This window comes from Corythoichthys intestinalis, chromosome 7, assembly GCF_030265065.1.
Source record: "Corythoichthys intestinalis isolate RoL2023-P3 chromosome 7, ASM3026506v1, whole genome shotgun sequence".
Lineage (NCBI taxonomy): Eukaryota > Metazoa > Chordata > Actinopteri > Syngnathiformes > Syngnathidae > Corythoichthys > Corythoichthys intestinalis.
Window position 1 is genome coordinate 3,891,497 of NC_080401.1, and position 20,961 is coordinate 3,912,457.

The following is a 20,961-nucleotide window of genomic DNA, read 5'->3' on the forward strand; positions in this document are numbered from 1 at the left end:
AAGTGATCCAGTTAGTTGTTTATGATTCGAGTGGTGTAATTGTGGCTTCGTGTGCATGAGGTACCTGAACCACATCTCGGACAACCCCTTTCGTGAAAGATGTTTTGGACAGTTCGGCAATTGTCACTTGGCTGCCTTATGTCAGATTGGTAAGGGGCCCATACGTATATACACCGTACAGTGGCTCGTTGGTCTAGTGGTATGATTCTCGCTTTCGGGTGTAGTTTTGCATATGTTGTATACTGTCACGTTGTTGCACATATGACTGCAGATCTTGGGGGAGTTACATGCGTCAGTGGCTCATTGTTCCAGTGGTATCTTTATCGGTTTGTGTGAACGAAGTCCTGGAACCAACTCTGAGCTGAGTACCGAAGGAATCGTTTAGTTTTGGATTGTTTTTATAGTGTCACTTGCTACACATATGACTGCAGATGATGGGGAAATTGCTTCTTTTAGTGGCTCGTGTGTCTCGTGGTATGATTCTCACTTTGGGTGTAAGAGGTCCCGGGTCCGACTTCCTGACGAGCCCTATAGTAAAGGCATAGTTTTGCATATGTTGTATCCTGTCACGTTGTTGCACATATGACTGCAGATCTTGGGGAGATTACTTGCGTCAGTGTCTCATTGTTCCAGTGGTGTCGTTATCGGTTTGTGTGAGCGAGGTCCTTGATCCAACTCTGAGCTGAGCGCTGAAGTGATAGTTTTGGATTGTTTTTATAGTGTCGCATTGTTGCACATCTGATTGTAGATAATGGGGAAGTTACATTTTTCATTGGCTCGTTGGTCTAGTGGTATGATTCTCGCTTAGGGTGTGAGAGGTCCCGGGTCCGACTCCCGGACGAGCCCCTTAGTAAATGTTTTGTTTTGAGTACATTGTAGAATAACAAATATGACTGCCGAAAAGGGACGAACTGATCCCATTAGTTGCTCATGAGTCGAGTGGTGTAATTGTGGCTTCGTGTGCATGAGGTACCCGAACCACATCTCGGACAACCCCTTTCGTGAACGATGTTTTGGACAGTTCGGCAATTGTCACTTGGTTGCCCTTATGTCAGATTGGTAAGGGGCCCATATGTACACCTTACAGTGGCTCGTTGGTCTAGTGGTATGATTCTCGCTTTGGGTGCGAGAGGTCCCGGGTCCGACTCCCGGACGAGCCCCTTAGTAAAGCCTTAAGTTTGAGTACATTGTAGTATAACAAATATGACTGCCGAAAAGGGGTGAATTTATCCCGTTAGTTGCTCGTGAGTCGATGGTGTAATTGTGGCTTCGTGTGCACGAGGTACCAGAACCACATCTCGGACAAGCCCTTTCGTGAAAGATATTTTGGACAGTTCGGCAATTGTCACATGGTTGCCCTTATGTCAGATTGGTAAGGGGCCCATAAATTTAACTTACAGTGGCTCGTTGGTCTAGTGGTATGATTCTCGCTTAGGGTGCGAGAGGTCCCGGGTCCGATTCCTGGACGAGCCCCTTAGTAAAGGCTTAAGTTTGAGTACATTGTAGAATAAAAAATATGACTGCTGAAAAGGGGCTAAATGATCCAGTTAGTTGTTTATGATTCGAGTGGTGTAATTGTGGCTTCGTGTGCATGAGGTACCTGAACCACATCTCGGACAACCCCTTTCGTGAAAGATGTTTTGGACAGTTTGGCAATTGTCACTTGGCTGCCTTATGTCAGATTGGTAAGGGGCCCATACGTATATACACCGTACAGTGGCTCGTTGGTCTAGTGGTATGATTCTCGCTTTCGGGTGTAGTTTTGCATATGTTGTATACTGTCACGTTGTTGCACATATGACTGCAGATCTTGGGGGAGTTACATGCGTCAGTGGCTCATTGTTCCAGTGGTATCTTTATCGGTTTGTGTGAACGAAGTCCTGGAACCAACTCTGAGCTGAGTACCGAAGGAATCGTTTAGTTTTGGATTGTTTTTATAGTGTCACTTGCTACACATATGACTGCAGATGATGGGGAAATTGCTTCTTTTAGTGGCTCGTGTGTCTCGTGGTATGATTCTCACTTTGGGTGTAAGAGGTCCCGGGTCCGACTTCCTGACGAGTCCTATAGTAAAGGCATAGTTTTGCATATGTTTTATCCTGTCACGTTGTTGCACATATGACTGCAGATCTTGGGGAGATTACTTACGTCAGTGTCTCATTGTTACAGTGGTGTCGTTATCGGTTTGTGTGAGCGAGGTCCTTGATCCAACTCTGAGCTGAGCGCTGAAGTGAAAGTTGTGGATTGTTTTTATAGTGTCACATTGTTGCACATATGATTGTAGATAATGGGGAAGTGTCATTTTTCGTTGGTCTAGTGGTATGATTCTCGCTTAGGGTGCGAGAGGTCCCTGGTCCGACTCCCGGACGAGCCCCTTAGTAACCGCTTAGTTTTGAGTACATTGCAGAATAACAAATATGACTGCCGAAAAGGGGCGAACTGATCCCGTTAGTTGCTCATGAGTCGAGTGGTGTAGTTGAGACTTCGTGTGCACGAGGTACCAGAACCACATCTCGGACAAGCCCTTTCGTGAACGATGTTTTGGAAAGTTCGGCAATTGTCACTTGGTTGCCCTTATGTCAGATTGGTAAGGGGCCCATATATCTTGCTTACAGTGGCTCGTTGGTCTAGTGGTATGATTCTTGCTTTGGTTGCGAGAGGTCCCGGGTCCAACTCCCGGACGAGCCCTACAGTAAAGGATTAAGTTTGAGTACATTGTAGAATAACAAATATGACTGCTGAAAAGGGGCTAAGTGATCCAGTTAGTTGTTTATGATTCCAGTGGTGTAATTGTGGCTTCGTGTGCATGAGGTACCCGAAACACATCTCGGACAACCCCTTTCGTGAAAGATGTTTTGGACAGTTCGGCAATTGTCACTTGGCTGCCTTATGTCAGATTGGTAAGGGGCCCATACGTATATACACCGTACAGTGGCTCGTTGGTCTAGTGGTATGATTCTCGCTTTCTGGTGTAGTTTTGCATATGTTGTATACTGTCACGTTGTTAGACATATGACTGCAGATCTTGGGGGAGTTACATGCGTCAGTGGCTCATTGTTCCATTGGTATCTTTATCGGTTTGTGTGAACGAAGTCCTGGAACCAACTCTGAGCTGAGTGCCGAAGGAATCGTTTAGTTTTGGATTGTTTTTATAGTGTCACTTGCTACACATATGACTGCAGATGATGGGGAAATTGCTTCTTTTAGTGGCTCGTGTGTCTCGTGGTATGATTCTCACTTTGGGTGCGAGAGGTCCCGGGTCCGACTCCCGGACGAGCCCCTTAGTAAAGGCTTAAGTTTGAGTACATTGTAGTATAACAAATATGACTGCCGAAAAGGGGTGAATTTATCCCGTTAGTTGCTCGTGAGTCGGGTGGTGTAATTGTGGCTTCGTGTGCACGAGGTACCAGAACCACATCTCGGACAAGCCCTTTCGTGAAAGAAATTTTGGACAGTTCGGCAATTGTCACATGGTTGCCCTTATGTCAGATTGGTAAGGGGCCCATATATTTACCTTACAGTGGCTCGTTGGTCTAGTGGTATGATTCTCGCTTAGGGTGCGAGAGGTCCCGGGTCCGACTCCAGGACGAGCCCTATAGTAAAGGCTTAAGTTTGAGTACATTGTAGAATAACAAATATGATTGCTGAAAAGGGGCTAAGTGATCCAGTTAGTTGTTTATGATTCCAGTGGTGTAATTGTGGCCTCGTGTGCATGAGGTACCTGAACCACATCTCGGACAACCCCTTTCGTGAAAGATGTTTTGGACAGTTCGGCAATTGTCACTTGGCTGCCTTATGTCAGATTGGTAAGGGGCCCATACGTATATACACCGTACAGTGGCTCGTTGGTCTAGTGGTATGATTCTCGGTTTCTGGTGTAGTTTTGCATATGTTGTATACTGTCACGTTGTTAGACATATGACTGCAGATCTTGGGGGAGTTACATGCGTCAGTGGCTCATTGTTCCAGTGGTATCTTTATCGGTTTGTGTGAACGAAGTCCTGGAACCAACTCTGAGCTGAGTACCGAAGGAATCGTTTAGTTTTGGATTGTTTTTATAGTGTCACTTGCTACACATATGACTGCAGATGATGGGGAAATTGCTTCTTTTAGTGGCTCCTGTGTCTCGTGGTATGATTCTCACTTTGGGTGTAAGAGGTCCCGGGTCCGACTTCCTGACGAGTCCTATAGTAAAGGCATAGTTTTGCATATGTTTTATCCTGTCACGTTGTTGCACATATGACTGCAGATCTTGGGGAGATTACTTACGTCAGTGTCTCATTGTTACAGTGGTGTCGTTATCGGTTTGTGTGAGCGAGGTCCTTGATCCAACTCTGAGCTGAGCGCTGAAGTGATAGTTGTGGATTGTTTTTATAGTGTCACATTGTTGCACATATGATTGTAGATAATGGGGAAGTGTCATTTTTCGTTGGTCTAGTGGTATGATTCTCGCTTAGGGTGCGAGAGGTCCCTGGTCCGACTCCCGGACGAGCCCCTTAGTAACCGCTTAGTTTTGAGTACATTGCAGAATAACAAATATGACTGCCGAAAAGGGGCGAACTGATCCCGTTAGTTGCTCATGAGTCGAGTGGTGTAGTTGAGACTTCGTGTGCACGAGGTACCAGAACCACATCTCGGACAAGCCCTTTCGTGAACGATGTTTTGGAAAGTTCGGCAATTGTCACTTGGTTGCCCTTATGTCAGATTGGTAAGGGGCCCATATATCTTCCTTACAGTGGCTCGTTGGTCTAGTGGTATGATTCTTGCTTTGGTTGCGAGAGGTCCCGGGTCCAACTCCCGGACGAGCCCTACAGTAAAGGATTAAGTTTGAGTACATTGTAGAATAACAAATATGACTGCTGAAAAGGGGCTAAGTGATCCAGTTAGTTGTTTATGATTCCAGTGGTGTAATTGTGGCTTCGTGTGCATGAGGTACCCGAAACACATCTCGGACAACCCCTTTCGTGAAAGATGTTTTGGACAGTTCGGCAATTGTCACTTGGCTGCCTTATGTCAGATTGGTAAGGGGCCCATACGTATATACACCGTACAGTGGCTCGTTGGTCTAGTGGTATGATTCTCGCTTTTTGGTGTAGTTTTGCATATGTTGTATACTGTCACGTTGTTAGACATATGACTGCAGATCTTGGGGGAGTTACATGCGTCAGTGGCTCATTGTTCCAGTGGTATCTTTATCGGTTTGTGTGAACGAAGTCCTGGAACCAACTCTGAGCTGAGTGCCGAAGGAATCGTTTAGTTTTGGATTGTTTTTATAGTGTCACTTGCTACACATATGACTGCAGATGATGGGGAAATTGCTTCTTTTAGTGGCTCGTGTGTCTCGTGGTATGATTCTCACTTTGGGTGTAAGAGGTCCCGGGTCCGACTTCCTGACGAGCCCTATAGTAAAGGCATAGTTTTGCATATGTTGTATCCTGTCACGTTGTTGCACATATGACTGCAGATCTTGGGGAGATTACTTGCGTCAGTGTCTCATTGTTCCAGTGGTGTCGTTATCGGTTTGTGTGAGCGAGGTCCTTGATCCAACTCTGAGCTGAGCGCTGAAGTGATAGTTTTGGATTGTTTTTATAGTGTCGCATTGTTGCACATCTGATTGTAGATAATGGGGAAGTTACATTTTTCATTGGCTCGTTGGTCTAGTGGTATGATTCTCGCTTAGGGTGTGAGAGGTCCCGGGTCCGACTCCCGGACGAGCCCCTTAGTAAATGTTTTGTTTTGAGTACATTGTAGAATAACAAATATGACTGCCGAAAAGGGACGAACTGATCCCATTAGTTGCTCATGAGTCGAGTGGTGTAATTGTGGCTTCGTGTGCATGAGGTACCCGAACCACATCTCGGACAACCCCTTTCGTGAACGATGTTTTGGACAGTTCGGCAATTGTCACTTGGTTGCCCTTATGTCAGATTGGTAAGGGGCCCATATGTACACCTTACAGTGGCTCGTTGGTCTAGTGGTATGATTCTCGCTTTGGGTGCGAGAGGTCCCGGGTCCGACTCCCGGACGAGCCCCTTAGTAAAGCCTTAAGTTTGAGTACATTGTAGTATAACAAATATGACTGCCGAAAAGGGGTGAATTTATCCCGTTAGTTGCTCGTGAGTCGATGGTGTAATTGTGGCTTCGTGTGCACGAGGTACCAGAACCACATCTCGGACAAGCCCTTTCGTGAAAGATATTTTGGACAGTTCGGCAATTGTCACATGGTTGCCCTTATGTCAGATTGGTAAGGGGCCCATAAATTTAACTTACAGTGACTCGTTGGTCTAGTGGTATGATTCTCGCTTAGGGTGCGAGAGGTCCCGGGTCCGATTCCCGGACGAGCCCCTTAGTAAAGGCTTAAGTTTGAGTACATTGTAGAATAAAAAATATGACTGCTGAAAAGGGGCTAAGTGATCCAGTTAGTTGTTTATGATTCGAGTGGTGTAATTGTGGCTTCGTGTGCATGAGGTACCTGAACCACATCTCGGACAACCCCTTTCGTGAAAGATGTTTTGGACAGTTCGGCAATTGTCACTTGGCTGCCTTATGTCAGATTGGTAAGGGGCCCATACGTATATACACCGTACAGTGGCTCGTTGGTCTAGTGGTATGATTCTCGCTTTCGGGTGTAGTTTTGCATATGTTGTATACTGTCACGTTGTTGCACATATGACTGCAGATCTTGGGGGAGTTACATGCGTCAGTGGCTCATTGTTCCAGTGGTATCTTTATCGGTTTGTGTGAACGAAGTCCTGGAACCAACTCTGAGCTGAGTACCGAAGGAATCGTTTAGTTTTGGATTGTTTTTATAGTGTCACTTGCTACACATATGACTGCAGATGATGGGGAAATTGCTTCTTTTAGTGGCTCCTGTGTCTCGTGGTATGATTCTCACTTTGGGTGTAAGAGGTCCCGGGTCCGACTTCCTGACGAGTCCTATAGTAAAGGCATAGTTTTGCATATGTTTTATCCTGTCACGTTGTTGCACATATGACTGCAGATCTTGGGGAGATTACTTACGTCAGTGTCTCATTGTTACAGTGGTGTCGTTATCGGTTTGTGTGAGCGAGGTCCTTGATCCAACTCTGAGCTGAGCGCTGAAGTGATAGTTGTGGATTGTTTTTATAGTGTCACATTGTTGCACATATGATTGTAGATAATGGGGAAGTGTCATTTTTCGTTGGTCTAGTGGTATGATTCTCGCTTAGGGTGCGAGAGGTCCCTGGTCCGACTCCCGGACGAGCCCCTTAGTAACCGCTTAGTTTTGAGTACATTGCAGAATAACAAATATGACTGCCGAAAAGGGGCGAACTGATCCCGTTAGTTGCTCATGAGTCGAGTGGTGTAGTTGAGACTTCGTGTGCACGAGGTACCAGAACCACATCTCGGACAAGCCCTTTCGTGAACGATGTTCTGGAAAGTTCGGCAATTGTCACTTGGTTGCCCTTATGTCAGATTGGTAAGGGGCCCATATATCTTCCTTACAGTGGCTCGTTGGTCTAGTGGTATGATTCTTGCTTTGGTTGCGAGAGGTCCCGGGTCCAACTCCCGGACGAGCCCTACAGTAAAGGATTAAGTTTGAGTACATTGTAGAATAACAAATATGACTGCTGAAAAGGGGCTAAGTGATCCAGTTAGTTGTTTATGATTCCAGTGGTGTAATTGTGGCTTCGTGTGCATGAGGTACCCGAAACACATCTCGGACAACCCCTTTCGTGAAAGATGTTTTGGACAGTTCGGCAATTGTCACTTGGCTGCCTTATGTCAGATTGGTAAGGGGCCCATACGTATATACACCGTACAGTGGCTCGTTGGTCTAGTGGTATGATTCTCGCTTTTTGGTGTAGTTTTGCATATGTTGTATACTGTCACGTTGTTAGACATATGACTGCAGATCTTGGGGGAGTTACATGCGTCAGTGGCTCATTGTTCCAGTGGTATCTTTATCGGTTTGTGTGAACGAAGTCCTGGAACCAACTCTGAGCTGAGTGCCGAAGGAATCGTTTAGTTTTGGATTGTTTTTATAGTGTCACTTGCTACACATATGACTGCAGATGATGGGGAAATTGCTTCTTTTAGTGGCTCGTGTGTCTCGTGGTATGATTCTCACTTTGGGTGTAAGAGGTCCCGGGTCCGACTTCCTGACGAGCCCTATAGTAAAGGCATAGTTTTGCATATGTTGTATCCTGTCACGTTGTTGCACATATGACTGCAGATCTTGGGGAGATTACTTGCGTCAGTGTCTCATTGTTCCAGTGGTGTCGTTATCGGTTTGTGTGAGCGAGGTCCTTGATCCAACTCTGAGCTGAGCGCTGAAGTGATAGTTTTGGATTGTTTTTATAGTGTCGCATTGTTGCACATCTGATTGTAGATAATGGGGAAGTTACATTTTTCATTGGCTCGTTGGTCTAGTGGTATGATTCTCGCTTAGGGTGTGAGAGGTCCCGGGTCCGACTCCCGGACGAGCCCCTTAGTAAATGTTTTGTTTTGAGTACATTGTAGAATAACAAATATGACTGCCGAAAAGGGACGAACTGATCCCATTAGTTGCTCATGAGTCGAGTGGTGTAATTGTGGCTTCGTGTGCATGAGGTACCCGAACCACATCTCGGACAACCCCTTTCGTGAACGATGTTTTGGACAGTTCGGCAATTGTCACTTGGTTGCCCTTATGTCAGATTGGTAAGGGGCCCATATGTACACCTTACAGTGGCTCGTTGGTCTAGTGGTATGATTCTCGCTTTGGGTGCGAGAGGTCCCGGGTCCGACTCCCGGACGAGCCCCTTAGTAAAGCCTTAAGTTTGAGTACATTGTAGTATAACAAATATGACTGCCGAAAAGGGGTGAATTTATCCCGTTAGTTGCTCGTGAGTCGATGGTGTAATTGTGGCTTCGTGTGCACGAGGTACCAGAACCACATCTCGGACAAGCCCTTTCGTGAAAGATATTTTGGACAGTTCGGCAATTGTCACATGGTTGCCCTTATGTCAGATTGGTAAGGGGCCCATAAATTTAACTTACAGTGGCTCGTTGGTCTAGTGGTATGATTCTCGCTTAGGGTGCGAGAGGTCCCGGGTCCGATTCCCGGACGAGCCCCTTAGTAAAGGCTTAAGTTTGAGTACATTGTAGAATAAAAAATATGACTGCTGAAAAGGGGCTAAATGATCCAGTTAGTTGTTTATGATTCGAGTGGTGTAATTGTGGCTTCGTGTGCATGAGGTACCTGAACCACATCTCGGACAACCCCTTTCGTGAAAGATGTTTTGGACAGTTCGGCAATTGTCACTTGGCTGCCTTATGTCAGATTGGTAAGGGGCCCATACGTATATACACCGTACAGTGGCTCGTTGGTCTAGTGGTATGATTCTCGCTTTCGGGTGTAGTTTTGCATATGTTGTATACTGTCACGTTGTTGCACATATGACTGCAGATCTTGGGGGAGTTACATGCGTCAGTGGCTCATTGTTCCAGTGGTATCTTTATCGGTTTGTGTGAACGAAGTCCTGGAACCAACTCTGAGCTGAGTACCGAAGGAATCGTTTAGTTTTGGATTGTTTTTATAGTGTCACTTGCTACACATATGACTGCAGATGATGGGGAAATTGCTTCTTTTAGTGGCTCGTGTGTCTCGTGGTATGATTCTCACTTTGGGTGTAAGAGGTCCCGGGTCCGACTTCCTGACGAGTCCTATAGTAAAGGCATAGTTTTGCATATGTTTTATCCTGTCACGTTGTTGCACATATGACTGCAGATCTTGGGGAGATTACTTACGTCAGTGTCTCATTGTTACAGTGGTGTCGTTATCGGTTTGTGTGAGCGAGGTCCTTGATCCAACTCTGAGCTGAGCGCTGAAGTGAAAGTTGTGGATTGTTTTTATAGTGTCACATTGTTGCACATATGATTGTAGATAATGGGGAAGTGTCATTTTTCGTTGGTCTAGTGGTATGATTCTCGCTTAGGGTGCGAGAGGTCCCTGGTCCGACTCCCGGACGAGCCCCTTAGTAACCGCTTAGTTTTGAGTACATTGCAGAATAACAAATATGACTGCCGAAAAGGGGCGAACTGATCCCGTTAGTTGCTCATGAGTCGAGTGGTGTAGTTGAGACTTCGTGTGCACGAGGTACCAGAACCACATCTCGGACAAGCCCTTTCGTGAACGATGTTTTGGAAAGTTCGGCAATTGTCACTTGGTTGCCCTTATGTCAGATTGGTAAGGGGCCCATATATCTTGCTTACAGTGGCTCGTTGGTCTAGTGGTATGATTCTTGCTTTGGTTGCGAGAGGTCCCGGGTCCAACTCCCGGACGAGCCCTACAGTAAAGGATTAAGTTTGAGTACATTGTAGAATAACAAATATGACTGCTGAAAAGGGGCTAAGTGATCCAGTTAGTTGTTTATGATTCCAGTGGTGTAATTGTGGCTTCGTGTGCATGAGGTACCCGAAACACATCTCGGACAACCCCTTTCGTGAAAGATGTTTTGGACAGTTCGGCAATTGTCACTTGGCTGCCTTATGTCAGATTGGTAAGGGGCCCATACGTATATACACCGTACAGTGGCTCGTTGGTCTAGTGGTATGATTCTCGCTTTCTGGTGTAGTTTTGCATATGTTGTATACTGTCACGTTGTTAGACATATGACTGCAGATCTTGGGGGAGTTACATGCGTCAGTGGCTCATTGTTCCATTGGTATCTTTATCGGTTTGTGTGAACGAAGTCCTGGAACCAACTCTGAGCTGAGTGCCGAAGGAATCGTTTAGTTTTGGATTGTTTTTATAGTGTCACTTGCTACACATATGACTGCAGATGATGGGGAAATTGCTTCTTTTAGTGGCTCGTGTGTCTCGTGGTATGATTCTCACTTTGGGTGCGAGAGGTCCCGGGTCCGACTCCCGGACGAGCCCCTTAGTAAAGGCTTAAGTTTGAGTACATTGTAGTATAACAAATATGACTGCCGAAAAGGGGTGAATTTATCCCGTTAGTTGCTCGTGAGTCGGGTGGTGTAATTGTGGCTTCGTGTGCACGAGGTACCAGAACCACATCTCGGACAAGCCCTTTCGTGAAAGAAATTTTGGACAGTTCGGCAATTGTCACATGGTTGCCCTTATGTCAGATTGGTAAGGGGCCCATATATTTACCTTACAGTGGCTCGTTGGTCTAGTGGTATGATTCTCGCTTAGGGTGCGAGAGGTCCCGGGTCCGACTCCAGGACGAGCCCTATAGTAAAGGCTTAAGTTTGAGTACATTGTAGAATAACAAATATGATTGCTGAAAAGGGGCTAAGTGATCCAGTTAGTTGTTTATGATTCCAGTGGTGTAATTGTGGCCTCGTGTGCATGAGGTACCTGAACCACATCTCGGCCAACCCCTTTCGTGAAAGATGTTTTGGACAGTTCGGCAATTGTCACTTGGCTGCCTTATGTCAGATTGGTAAGGGGCCCATACGTATATACACCGTACAGTGGCTCGTTGGTCTAGTGGTATGACTCTCGGTTTCTGGTGTAGTTTTGCATATGTTGTATACTGTCACGTTGTTAGACATATGACTGCAGATCTTGGGGGAGTTACATGCGTCAGTGGCTCATTGTTCCAGTGGTATCTTTATCGGTTTGTGTGAACGAAGTCCTGGAACCAACTCTGAGCTGAATGCCGAAGGAATCGTTTAGTTTTGGATTGTTTTTATAGTGTCACTTGCTACACATATGACTGCAGATGATGGGGAAATTGCTTCTTTTAGTGGCTCGTGTGTCTCGTGGTATGATTCTCACTTTGGGTGTAAAAGGTCCCGGGTCCGACTTCCTGACGAGCCCTATAGTAAAGGCATAGTTTTGCATATGTTGTATCCTGTCACGTTGTTGCACATATGACTGCAGATCTTGGGGAGATTACTTACGTCAGTGTCTCATTGTTACAGTGGTGTCGTTATCGGTTTGTGTGAGCGAGGTCCTTGATCCAACTCTGAGCTGAGCGCTGAAGTGATAGTTGTGGATTGTTTTTATAGTGTCACATTGTTGCACATATGATTGTAGATAATGGGGAAGTTTCATTTTTCATTGGCTCGTTGGTCTAGTGGTATGATTCTCGCTTAGGGTGCGAGAGGTCCCGGGTCCGACTCCCGGACGAGCCCCTTAGTAAAGGCTTAGTTTTGAGTACATTGTAGAATAACAAATATGACTGCCGAAAAGGGGCGAACTGATCCCATTAGTTGCTCATGAGTCGAGTGGTGTAATTGTGGCTTCGTGTGCATGAGGTACCCGAACCACATCTCGGACAACCCCTTTCGTGAACGATGTTTTGGACAGTTCGGCAATTGTCACTTGGTTGCCCTTATGTCAGATTGGTAAGGGGCCCATATGTACACCTTACAGTGGCTCGTTGGTCTAGTGGTATGATTCTCGCTTTGGGTGCGAGAGGTCCCGGGTCCGACTCCCGGACGAGCCCCTTAGTAAAGGCTTAAGTTTGAGTACATTGTAGTATAACAAATATGACTGCTGAAAAGGGGTGAATTTATCCAGTTAGTTGCTCGTGAGTCGAGTGGTGTAATTGTGGCTTCGTGTGCATGAGGTACCCGAACCACATCTCGGACAACCCCTTTCGTGAACGATGTTTTGGACAGTTCGGCAATTGTCACTTGGTTGCCCTTGAAGGTAAAATAATTTCATAACAAGAGAAAACAGTGTTTTACCATGCATAACTTTAATCAACAGTCAAATGTAATGGCAGAGGTATTTATACAAGTTCCAGGAAATAACAGATGTGTGTGAAGGCACAATTACAAGACTTGTAGAATAAGCCCACAGTCAATCACAGTAAGGGGGGGCAGATGCTCCCTTTTGTCTCAAAAGGCGGCCGCTCCTTTTTTTCTCAAAAAGGCGGGAAAACAACTCGGCTGACCCCCACTGAGAGGGACCCCCGGAGATAAAGAGAGAAGACCCCGCCATCCTGCAGGGGAATTTAAACCAATCAGAGCAAGCTAAGAATAACTGCAGGTATCACATAGCCAATCAATAGTCGCTAGGAACATGTATTTGCATATTGTGTAATTTGAATCATTCTTGGGCAACACAGGGTGTGTGCTTCTCCTGATAGAAACAGGGGAGTACGAGACTGTACTGAGAGGGACCTGTGCCCCGAGTGCTGTATTAGATTTCCGTGTTAGGAATAAATCCACTCGTGTGTGAAAATGCCGGCTTCCTGACGCCTTTCTTTTCAGAACGAATACGCGTAATTGTTGGAAGAGTGTTTGGTGATAAGGTAAAACTTATATAACACTAAAACGGAGTCAGGTAATTATTGCGTAATATTTGAAGGTATGAATTATTCCCAACAATTCCATGGTGACCCCGACGTGATGAAAGAAAGGGAATAAAAAGGAAAACCGACGACCAAAAGTAAGGAAAAAGGGTCTGGGACCCGATGTCCACACCAGGTGACGACCTGAGGCGCGAGGTAGCCAGACTTCTCACTTTCTCCTCTCGGTGATCACCACGAAATAGAGGTAAGCAGAATCCTTTTAAAATCTGCATTTTATTGTTTTATTGAGGAGAGGAGTGTTGAAGTATAAAAGAGTAAGGTGTAAAATCTGGGATTTACTTACTCCGTTAAATACGATTTAAAATCTGGGATTTGCGTATTCAACGTAATTGTGTGGACTAGTGCGTTATAAAATCTCTGGGAGTTACGTACTAATAACGAGGTATAAAATCTGGGATTTACTCGTTAATAGGTAGTGAGGTATAAAATCTGGGATTTACTCACTCCACCGTAAGGTTTAAAATCTGGGATTTACTTACGGCCGTTTCGATCTTCGTCGTGTCAAATAAATTATCGCAGGTGTTTGATTTTGTCCACCACCCTAAAATAAACGAATTTGTGCGTAAAACAGAGTGTTTGTTGTGAGTGTGACTGAGAAAGGCGATACGCTCTGTTCAGTTGGTTGTCGGGACGCACACGAGTGGATTAAACAAATGACGGGAAAGTCGAATGAGAGAGTTATCAGGTCGGAAGAAAGAGTGGAAAGAAGCAAGGTTTGGAGTGAAATTACGGATCATTACGCAAGGTTGGAATTACAGGTTTTGAGTGGCATTGATAAGCGGAAGATGAAGAAGGAAAAAGAGGAAGCAAGCATGAAGAGAGCAAGAAAAGTCTACTCTGGCAACGCTGAAAATCAAGCCAGAAGAGGAAATCACACGTTTGGCCCTTCGCACAGAGCATAGAGGAGCTGAGAATGTAGGGCTTGGAAATTTTTGGGCGTGTGAGACGAACGTCGATAAGCGAGGGAATTGTTTGTGAATAGCTGATCGTTTATTGTGCAAAATCGGAAAAACCTAGAAGTTTTTCAACATGAGGAGTGCGGCCCTTCGGTGGCCCCTATTTGCAACATGGGGTCCTCGACGGCATCCGCTGGGTTTTTGCCCAAATTATAAGGGAAGGTTGTAATTGCAGCTGGGAATATTCCAGCCTTTCCCTTGTACTATTTAGGATATGAATTTTGAAATGGAATCTCATTAGAGATAAAAAAAAAAAAAAAAAAAAAAATAGACTATTGAGCTAAATTGAAAATTATAGAACGCTCTTAAAAGAAAATAAGAGAATGGCTAAAAGAAAGAAAATAGTTAATGTTTTGAAAAAGGAAAAGATCAACTGTTGATAAATAGCTATTTGAAAACAAACTTAACAGATTTATTTTAAGCAAAGAGCTAGTATATTTGATAAAAGAAAATTAGATTGTTAGAAAAGTTCTTCATTCAAGAATAGATATTGTTCATAATATTATTCTAAAGTAAATTCTGAATTCAGGTGAAAAAATGACCAACTTTTAGATGTATCGAGCTAATAAGAAACAAATAATAATATTTACTCCAAGTAAGTAGAGTAATCTGACGTATTAATCTTTGAACTAGTTCTTAACATTCAAAGTAAGATGGAGAAAATTATTCGGCTAGATTTAAAAGAGTATTACGTTATAAAATTTACAATGAAGAAGGTGATTCAGAAATAGAGAAATGTCATTATCGGCAGATTTAAAGAGAAAAGGAATCACACATAATGACATAATGTATAGATTGACTAAATTAGATTTTGAAGTACATGGCAAAATACTATAAGAACTGTCAGAAAGACTTCCCATTAATTTTTGGGAACGATAATAGATATCAATACAAGTCTTATAGAGAAAGATAGGTCCAAATGTTGGTTAAGCAAACTCCTGTTGAGGAAGGAGCAGCGGTTTGGTATATGTCACAAAATGAATAAATATTAATAGCTGATGAAAAATCAGTTTTAGCAGACGTTAGAGCAATTCTAAACCTTGCCGCTTTTTAAGAATGGCAGGAATAGTTTAAACTAGGGAAATAAGTTGTTACAAGGAGTGTATAAATAATGATCACAAATCAAAAGTTGGGATTAAAAAAAACCGTTCTAAAATTCACATGGAAGCAGATAATTCTACCAACCTGGAGTGAAATACAAATGGATGTTTTTTAGTGCACGAAAAAACATTCTTTGTTCTCCTCTGGACTGTTGAATTATCCTCCATTATAAATTATATGATGTCAATTGGAAAGGTATATTTATATTAACAGCGCTAGTTGAAATCATGATCAGAATTAACAAATTGAATTGAATGCTATAAGAGGTAGTGTTTTAAGTGTTAAAGAATAGCAGAGAAGCCATAGTGGAATAAAAGAAGAAAGTTAAAACATTTTGTGAAGTAAATTGATCCTAAAGAATTAGATTCTTACTAAAATAAAGTACTGTAGCAAGCACACCAAATGTTAAAATGCTTATTTCATCCACACTTTGTGAGACAGTGGAAGTGTCAAATGTAACCTGCTCAGTTCATTTGATCACAGGAGCTGTCCCTTACAATGTGTGGAAGGAAAACAAGGTGTTATCTACAAACAGTATGGGGGAGCAAAATTGTGTTGAAAGGAAGGTAAACAGTAATAAAAGTTTATGACCACAGTTCATCTGGAAGGAAGCTGGATAATTGTAAAACTTTATGACAACTGGTATGTCTGTAAGAGGTAAGAGTAACATGAAACAATTTAGACTTGAAGGGGTTTTGAATAAGAAAAGATATGATTCCTTAAAAGAGTATTGTTGTCCCTAAATACTCTCCCATTCAAATGAAAAACTTTGCCTGGGTAAAAAAGTCTGATTTTGACTTATGTGGACAACACACTGTGTTATGGAAAATTCAAATTTGAAATAGAAATGTAAATTGATTACTAAATTTACCCAAAAGATACCTATTGAGATACTGTATTTGACTAAAAACAATCAATTGAATAGATTATAATTGCGTCGTGGAATCGTAATTTTTGGATTACATGTTGATGAATCTTAGACAGTGACCCAAAGAAGGTGAAAAGACATTTTGTCTGCTCTAAAGAAATTCCAAAACAAAGACAAATTTCAATTTTGTAATCTTGAGTGGAACATTGCGCGATATATTAATGCCACTGCAAATTTAATTTACTGATTAAAATGGGAGCTGACAAAATTGATCATAAGCAATTATTGGCATTGGGCCAAGTACAATTATACTACGAAAATTGTAATATGAAGAGTCTGAGATTAAGTTTCATATTTGTAATACTCCTTGATAGTACAGATTTACTGAACTGTTCTTGTATGGCGCTGTTACTATGGGGTGTTATAAAGGTTTAATCAAATGTTATATAATTTTATGAAAATTCTATATAATTTTATGACATTTAGAGGAATAGGTTGTTTTTCTTTTATAACGTTTGTCACAATTTCTAAATTAATAGCATATGATTACAATTTTCTGAGTATAATTCAAAATTTTATTTACTTTTTCCTTTGTACTTTTTATTTATATTTTGATTCATTTTGGGGGGGATTAGATAAACTACTTACTTCCATACTTTTTGCACATTTACGGAATTGAATTTTGTTCATTTTTGGTTTTGTTTTAGTTTATGATTTTGTTAAAGTCGATTTGCAGATGTAGAATTGATCTGTCACTTGTTTATTGCAGTACATTTTAGAAATTAAAACTACGTTACTTATACAGTACATGGAGCACTGACTGATCGATACAGTCCATTTATGTTTATGGTAATACATAATTTTGAATGACATTGTTATCTATTTGTGAGATTCTTGAAATGAATATGAAATTGTTTGTTTTATTGATTGATTACTAACACATCCATTTTATCTTCCAGATGACTGTGTTGGCGAATAGAGACCCAACACTAAAGAAGTCTCAGCTTGAGGGGTTTGAATTTTTGGCATAGTTTTAAATGAATATAGGATTAACTAGTTAACTGCTATCGCTTTTGATGGGGAATGTGTAGAACTAAATTGTTCAGCTCATGCTGCTACATTGATTTTAATTAAATTTTTAGTTTGATATGCAAAGTGGGACAAATAGAAGAGTGTTACTGTGGATTTGATTATCAATATAGATGCACTAGGAAATGTGTGGGTTGATTTAAGATAACAATGGTAAAGATTATTTGTGTGTTAGCAAATGTAGATATTTTTTTTTCAGCCCTGTGTTTTGTTTTGTCAATTTACATGGCTAAACAGGGGGAGTTAGATATATAGTTAATGATAACTTTACTACATACATCTTTTTTTTTGGTTTGATTTTAATCTGTGCAAGAAAACATTTTGATGGGAATTTTTGGGGTTAAATTCCAAAACCATAATATTTTGATTTTTTTTTTTTGGGAAGAATTTTTCAATTATGATGAAATAATGTTGTTTGTGTTAATTGCTACATTTTTCAAGCAGTAAAAATGTTCTCAGCAAAACATGCAAATGTGATTTTAAATTTTAATTTTTGAATATTTGCGGCTAGCATAGGCTATTATAGGAAGAGTAGCGACTGAGTATGACACGAGGTGGGAAGAGAGTTCATTCCTTGGATGCAAACAAGACATTCGCCCTTCCCCAGAGGACCAAGCGAGATTCAGACTGGTCAGTATGGACACGCGACGTCTCTATGCTGCTCCCTTGCCCCACAGACATTGCAACAGCCACCAGAGGGACTTGAAAAGCTCCGTCCCAAATGCTGTCTTCCATGCTTTGGAGGAGAATGTGACTGGAACCATGGCAGCAGTAAAGCGAGGACCACAACAACAGCCGCCAACCTGTGCTGCTGTGATGGAAAGCTGGCAGTCACGCCAGTGGAGATGTCCAGAGACTTGGTCTAGAGGTAACACAGTCAACCGTTTCTCCATGAAGGTGGACGTTCGCGTGCTGGTGGACACAGGGGTCCTCCCAAGTTGAGATCTAGGCCGTTGGAGGACTGCAGCAGCAGTCTGTCTGTGGGAGGCCCCACTGAACTGGGGGGATACAGTTGACTCATCTATGCGGAAGCCAACATCTTCTGCAGCCCGGATGGACTGACCATGTCGTTCGTGGATGGACAAGAACTGCATGAATCGACAACCATACAAGGAGTGGTTGTGACTACAGGCCCTTTTGCGATGAGGGTCCATCGTCGTCATCCTCGTGACATCCCTACCTCGTGCCGCCTCAGAGTTTGTTTGTTTTTAGTTTTATTCCAGTTCAAAGAGTGATATATTTGTGGGATTTTTTAGTTTTAAGATGAAGTACAGTGATATATTAAATTTATATTAATTTGCTAACATCATCTGAATTTAGATACAAAGTAGTTCCAAGGGGTTTCCAATAAAAATGTAGAATGGATTAAGACAGTCAAAGTTAGATATTTTTTAGTCAGGTTTAGATGATAGGTCGTACACATTTGTGGGTTTTGCTGACAACATTAAAGTCACTGATACATGATTTGATTTGCATAAAATTTGGGCGAGGATTTGGTTCACCAATGAATTTTGAATGTGTTTCTACTGTTGTTGTTATATCTTCTGTTGTTTTTGTGTGTATATTTATTTCTCAGATTTATCTTTTTGTTACACAGCTTGACTGTGTAAACAGGGGGGAAATGTTAGGGAAATATTAGGAAGGAAAAGGGAATTACATTTATTTAAGCTAGGGGTTTTATTAAATTGTAACCCATGAAGTTTGATGTTTTATATCGATTTACATGAGTAAGTTGCCCTGCTCTACACTTTTGCCTGGGGAAAAAGGTCACAAGTCACATACCAAAGTGGAAGGGGGGTGATGAGCTGGCCACTCATGACCTCCCCTGGGGATAAAGTTTACAGAACAGATGTTGCTTCAAACAAATGGTGTTCCTTGAACCACTCAACCGCTCAAAGGGGAAAAAACACATGTGACTGAGAAGGACTTGGAAAAGGAGGATGACAACGTGGATGTGCCCCTTCGGGACATGGGTGTCTGAAGAAGACAATATGGATCTTTTCAATCAATATATCCTTTTGTTGTGGTGATTTACGATCAAATATTCATGCACTCATTAATCAATGTGAAAAATGTGATGATGACCTCAGTGGTCTGAGGTCATGAGAGGGAATGAAGGTAAAATAATTTCATAACAAGAGAAAACAGTGTTTTACCATGCATAACTTTAATCAACAGTCAAATGTAATGGCAGAGGTATTTATACAAGTTCCAGGAAATAACAGATGTGTGTGAAGGCACAATTACAAGACTTGTAGAATAAGCCCACAGTCAATCACAGTAAGGGGGGGCAGATGCTCCCTTTTGTCTCAAAAGGCGGCCGCTCCTTTTTTTCTCAAAAAGGCGGGAAAACAACTCGGCTGACCCCCACTGAGAGGGACCCCCGGAGATAAAGAGAGAAGACCCCGCCATCCTGCAGGGGAATTTAAACCAATCAGAGCAAGCTAAGAATAACTGCAGGTATCACATAGCCAATCAATAGTCGCTAGGAACATGTATTTGCATATTGTGTAATTTGAATCATTCTTGGGCAACACAGGGTGTGTGCTTCTCCTGATAGAAACAGGGGAGTACGAGACTGTACTGAGAGGGACCTGTGCCCCGAGTGCTGTATTAGATTTCCGTGTTAGGAATAAATCCACTCGTGTGTGAAAATGCCGGCTTCCTGACGCCTTTCTTTTCAGAACGAATACGCGTAATTGTTGGAAGAGTGTTTGGTGATAAGGTAAAACTTATATAACACTAAAACGGAGTCAGGTAATTATTGCGTAATATTTGAAGGTATGAATTATTCCCAACACCCTTATGTCAGATTGGTAAGGGGCCCATATGTACACCTTACAGTGGCTCGTTGGTCTAGTGGTATGATTCTCGCTTTGGGTGCGAGAGGTCCCGGGTCCGACTCCCAGACGAGCCCCTTAGTAAAGGCTTAAGTTTGAGTACATTGTAGAATAACAAATATGACTGCTGAAAAGGGGCTAAGTGATCCAGTTAGTTGTTTATGATTCCAGTGGTGTAATTGTGGCTTCGTGTGCATGAGGTACCCGAAACACTTCTCGGACAAGCCCTTTCTTGAACGATGCTTTGGACAGCTCGGCAATTGTCACATGGTTGCCCTTATGTCAGATTGGTAAGGGGCCCATATATTTACCTTACAGTGGCTCATTGGTCTAGTGTTATGATTCTCGCTTAGGGTGCGAGAGGTCCCGGGTCCGACTCCCGGACGAGCCCTATAGTAATGGCTTAAGTTTGACTACATTGTAGAATGACAAATATGACTGCCGAAAAGGAGCTAAGTGATCCAGTTAGTTGTTGATGATTCGAGTGGTGTAATTGTGGCTTCGTGTGAATGAGGTACCCGAACCACATCTCGGACAACCCCTTTCGTGAAAGATGTTTTGGACAGTTCGGCAATTGTCACTTGGCTGCCTTATGTCAGATTGGTAAGGGGCCCATACGTATATACACCGTACAGTGGCTCGTTGGTCTAGTGGTATGATTCTCGCTTTCGGGTGTAGTTTTGCATATGTTGTATACTGTCACGTTGTTGCACATATGACTGCAGATCTTGGGGGAGTTATATTCGTCAGTGGCTCATTGTTCCAGTGGTATCTTTATCGGTTTGTGTGAACGA

The 20,961-nt window shown here is 42.8% G+C and overlaps 1 protein-coding gene and 12 non-coding genes across 16 annotated transcripts in view; 12 read left to right on the forward strand and 1 right to left on the reverse strand.

The window, feature by feature from the left end:
* adcyap1r1b (adenylate cyclase activating polypeptide 1b (pituitary) receptor type I) overlaps positions 1-20,961 on the reverse strand; it is a 119,115-nt gene that overhangs the window by 73,781 nt on the left and 24,373 nt on the right. The gene's annotated exons all lie outside the window — the stretch shown is intronic.
* On the forward strand, positions 775-846 carry trnap-agg (transfer RNA proline (anticodon AGG)). Its single transcript has one exon. It is a non-coding gene; the product is annotated as a tRNA-Pro (tRNA).
* Positions 1,089-1,160, forward strand: trnap-ugg (transfer RNA proline (anticodon UGG)). The gene has a single exon. It is a non-coding gene; the product is annotated as a tRNA-Pro (tRNA).
* On the forward strand, positions 1,402-1,473 carry trnap-agg (transfer RNA proline (anticodon AGG)). The gene has a single exon. It is a non-coding gene; the product is annotated as a tRNA-Pro (tRNA).
* trnap-agg (transfer RNA proline (anticodon AGG)) lies at positions 5,647-5,718 on the forward strand. The gene has a single exon. It is a non-coding gene; the product is annotated as a tRNA-Pro (tRNA).
* trnap-ugg (transfer RNA proline (anticodon UGG)) lies at positions 5,961-6,032 on the forward strand. Its single transcript has one exon. It is a non-coding gene; the product is annotated as a tRNA-Pro (tRNA).
* trnap-agg (transfer RNA proline (anticodon AGG)) lies at positions 6,274-6,345 on the forward strand. The gene has a single exon. It is a non-coding gene; the product is annotated as a tRNA-Pro (tRNA).
* Positions 8,398-8,469, forward strand: trnap-agg (transfer RNA proline (anticodon AGG)). Its single transcript has one exon. It is a non-coding gene; the product is annotated as a tRNA-Pro (tRNA).
* On the forward strand, positions 8,712-8,783 carry trnap-ugg (transfer RNA proline (anticodon UGG)). The gene has a single exon. It is a non-coding gene; the product is annotated as a tRNA-Pro (tRNA).
* trnap-agg (transfer RNA proline (anticodon AGG)) lies at positions 9,025-9,096 on the forward strand. The gene has a single exon. It is a non-coding gene; the product is annotated as a tRNA-Pro (tRNA).
* trnap-agg (transfer RNA proline (anticodon AGG)) lies at positions 12,055-12,126 on the forward strand. Its single transcript has one exon. It is a non-coding gene; the product is annotated as a tRNA-Pro (tRNA).
* Positions 12,369-12,440, forward strand: trnap-ugg (transfer RNA proline (anticodon UGG)). Its single transcript has one exon. It is a non-coding gene; the product is annotated as a tRNA-Pro (tRNA).
* On the forward strand, positions 20,173-20,244 carry trnap-ugg (transfer RNA proline (anticodon UGG)). Its single transcript has one exon. It is a non-coding gene; the product is annotated as a tRNA-Pro (tRNA).